This window comes from Alexandromys fortis, unplaced genomic scaffold (assembly GCF_014885135.2).
Source record: "Alexandromys fortis isolate MF-2015 unplaced genomic scaffold, M_Fortis_MF-2015_v1.1 scaffold_11, whole genome shotgun sequence".
Classification (NCBI taxonomy): domain Eukaryota; kingdom Metazoa; phylum Chordata; class Mammalia; order Rodentia; family Cricetidae; genus Alexandromys; species Alexandromys fortis.
Genome location: NW_026067912.1, coordinates 13453611 through 13458034, shown reverse-complemented (window position 1 = coordinate 13458034; position 4424 = coordinate 13453611).

The following is a 4424-nucleotide window of genomic DNA, read 5'->3' as shown; positions in this document are numbered from 1 at the left end:
GGGAGGAGGAGGAGGAGGAGGAGGAGGAGGAGGAGGAGGAGGAGGAGGAGGAGAATCAGGGTCCTAGACACCCAAGCTAATTGTGTGATCATTTCTGTTACATGCTGCCCTCTGTAACCTATCTTCTAACTTCTAATTTTCTCTCACCTTTAGTTAGTGTCTTGATTAATTTTTAATTTGTTTCTTTCAGTCCACCTAACAAGATGAAGTCATCTGGGAAGAGAAAACTGAAAACTTCATTCAAGTATGTCTTCCATCAGTGGGGCCTATGGGGAACTCTGTGAGCTATTTTCTTAATTAATGATGAAAGGGGGAGAGCTCAACTCACTGTAGGTGGTGCCACTCTGCTCAGGTAGTCCAGGTTGTGAAAGAACACAAACTGTGTAAGTCATAGTTTGCAACATGCTAATAAACAACTGTTCTCCATGGTCCTTTCCTTTGTTCTTGCCCTGACATCTATGAATAATGGAAAATGACTGAGATGTGTGAGCTAAATAACCCCTCTCCTCTCAATGTTGGAACTGGCCTTGGCCATTACCATTGCAAAAGACAGCGAAACAAGACAATTAGCATATTGACCAGTCTAAGCGGTTATCTTGTGAAGCCATTCATTCTCACACCGCTAGCTAATTAGAGTTTGGCAAGGTCAATAAAAATCATTCTTTCTCATAAGAATAGAAAAATAGACCTACATAAAAAAAAATCACCCATGTCTTCGACTTCTGGCTATGTGAAGTGTTAATTATTTCTTCTGCCTCTTTGATTTGCAGATTTATCATTTCTGTCTTTTTTTGTTAAGAGTGAGCTTTGGCTGTATGAATTCTGTGGGGAGACATGTATAAATGCCTATTTGTCTAACATAGGGACAAATAACACCTGAAAAATAGCAATTTATTGCTGAAACAATGTGTATTGAGGTTCTTTACATGAGATTGTGAGTGACTACTGACAGGAATATGGACAAGTCAAAATTGTCCGCATTACTGAAAAGTGCATCCACTGACTATGGACAGCATTTTGAAAACCTTCATCCCTGGAGTTCACCATATGTCTTGGAGGCATCTCAGTATGCCATAGAATCATTTACCCCAGGGTTCTTATAGCTTAACTAACCTGGGGATGTGGGAAGTCTTGAGTATATTTTAAGTTTCCCAGATTAACAAACTTTCTGGACCTTGTGATTTTTCTCCATTTACTTTTTGTTAGGCTCTGTCCACATGGCAGTGGATTTCAAATTTTCTCTCACCCTCATTTAGTATCTCTAAGTAGAGTCCCTGCCTCTTCTGAAGACCCACCCTCCCATCACTGGGAGATTTGAAACTAAATAAAAGTCTCTAGTATGGAGATGGAGGCTATTTGTTTCTTGGCTGCCCAGACCTGAAATAACCACACAATCTATTCTTAGGGAAGAAATTAAGTGAGTCATGAGATAAATTACAGACAGAGCAAAACAGCCATCTACAGCCAGTGACTGCATACCTGTGCCAAGTGGGGCTCCCCATCAGAGAATCTCTTATCTGGTAGGTCAGCCTGTTGAACACTACTTGTCACCTGTTATATATTTCCATGGCTCTGACAGAGATGCTAACTCTTCCTCTCTCAGCAGTCATTAGTCATTAATTGGCTATAATTCTTTGAATAGGGTTGGGACACTGAAGATGAACAGTAGACAGTGACAATCACTTAATCAGTCTGTTGTGGGAACATGGTGTTATTACTCTCTAGGTCCTCTTCATCCCAGAATCTGTGATTAATTTATAATGATTTACTACAGTCCACATGGTGGCATGCCAGTAGTGGTGGATTAAGCAGTGGAGGTATCCTATCATTGTCCTTCTTCCTGTTAATCATGTCAGGTGGTTGTGGGCAGAAGATAAACAGATCATCAGTTGGGACATTTTTTACAATTTCATTCACATGACTACACTTCTCTAAATTTTATAAGATATATAGTATTTATTTTCCACTTAATTTCTGAAGCAAACCATCCAGAGTACATAACTCATTGCCTGAAGTTCAATCTTGTATAACTGTCATGTGTCACTTTTATTTTATTTTGTAGGATGTAATGGGATGTGTTATTCAACATAGAACAGTGGGAGTTTTTTTTTTTCAAGGTGACTTGAGTGTGGATATAGCAACTTATGTATAGCTCGTCTTTACTAGGCTGGCCTACATTTAAGGTTGTAGACCTTTCACCATCCTCCTATGAAGAACCCTCATGAAGCCATGGACAATAATAGTGGTAGAGCTGATTGTAAACCATTGATGACAGTATTTGGCTACCTGTTATATTGATGATGTGTCTAGACCTCCTGTCTAATCCAAGACCTATATTTCTGTCATGTACCTAATTGCATCTCTTCTCCACTTGACCTGGGCCTTTGCGGGTATAATTAAAGTCAGTTCATCTGTTATTTCCTGGCTGCATATGATTTAGTGAATCACTTTCAGGTGCTGTATCTGAACACAAGCCCACAGTTAAGAATCTGATTTAGGTATGCTATACAATTTTCTGCTGTGGATGACAGGGCCTTGCTTCAGAAGTATAAGAGCCTAGATTTTGATTCAAGGTTTCACCATCATTTACATACATCCCTTTTCTAAATACAAAGCACCTAGGAACAAAAGCATACATAGCTACATGGTTCAAGTGGTATGACTACAACAATCACCTATGGGCCTTGTACATAGTTGGAAGCCAGAAAGTTATCACATGTTACCCAATAATAGGGTTAAACATTATTCAATAGTATAGAATATGCTGCTTTTAATTCCTGAATATTTTTTGACTTTTTTTAATTTTCAAAATTAGAATATAAATATTTCATTTCCCCTTTCTCTTTTCTCCCTCCCACACCCCTTATTCTATTTCAAGTTCATGTTCTTGTTTTAAGGGTTGCTACATATATAGTGTGGTGGTTTGAAAGAAAATGGCTTCCAAAGGAATGACAAGTGTGTCACTGTGGGGGCTGGCATTGAGGTCTCTTTTTCTCAAGCTTTCTTTAGTGAGACAGTCAAGTCAATTTACTGTTTCCTGCAAGAAGTAGCACTCTCAGATCCAGCACTATGTCTTCCTGCAATTTGTTATTCTCCCCTTAATGATCACTATGGAATAAACTTCTGAAACTATAATTGAGCCACCCTCAATTAAATGTTTTCTTTATAACAGATGTTATGGCTATGCCATCTCTTTACAGCAAGAAAAGTCCTAAGACATATATGTATGTGAATACACACATACACACACACGTACACACAAACTACATCCAAAAAATCTCAGAAATATTATTTCTTAAACATCGCCTAAATTAATGGGAAGTTGCGGGAGGGCGCAACCTTAGACAAAGGAATCCTTGAAGCTAACAAACAATGAAACCATGAGATATAGTCGTCCTGGTTAAGAACACACCTGCTATGAGACAATCATCTGTAACTTGTCACTTGTATTTTAAATAAACGCTGATTGGCCAATAGCCAGGCAGGAAGTAGAGCCGGGGCAATGAGAACAGGAGAATTCTAGGAAGAGAGACAGTCAGTCTGCATTCATCATCCAGACACAGAGGAAGCCAGACACAGAGCATGCAATATGTGACTGTCTTCCCGAGAAGGTACCAAGCCACGTGACTAACACAGACAAGAATTATAAGCTAATATAAGTTATAAGAGTTAAGAAGCCTGAGCTAATAGGCCAATCTGTTTATAATTAATGTAGACCTCTGGGTCTACATTATATATATTATATATAATGTCCATTGGGACTTAATGGCTACAAGACCATGTGGGACAGAAACCTCAGTCAACACACACCAGTTTCTTTTTTTTTCAACTTTTTATTGATTTTTTTGTTAATTTCATATAATGTACCTCATCTCCTCATTTACTTGCCTTAGCCCTCTGTCCTGGCAACCTCTCCTTCAAAACAAAACAAAATTTGAAAGCATAGACAAAAAGACAAAATATAAAAATAAAAAGGAAAAAAAAGAAATATAAAATTTTAAAAATTCAGTATGGAAGCTGTAGTGTGACCCAAGGAGTCACACAGTATACCCATTTGTCCATCTTTACTTGTTAAGTGTTCATTGCAATTGATTATTGGTCTGGCTCGAGATCTCTGGCTTCTGCTACCCTAAAGATAACGGGCACTCACTTGGAATGGTGCAGTTTTTGAAGGGCCTGGACCTGCAATCCGAAGCTACAGGATCTCCATTTCCCAGAACAAAAGGATACCCAGGATGATTCCAAGTGAGTGCCCGTTATCTTTAGGGTTTATTAAAGATTTCTGTCTCTTCCCCACCGCTGCCTCCCCTTTCCCTCCCCCTCCTCTAATCAAGTCCCCCTCCCTCGTCAGCCCAAAGAGCAATCAGCTGGCCTGGGTCTGAAAAAGCCTGGGTTAAAACCGGTCTTGCTGAACATAGTGGACA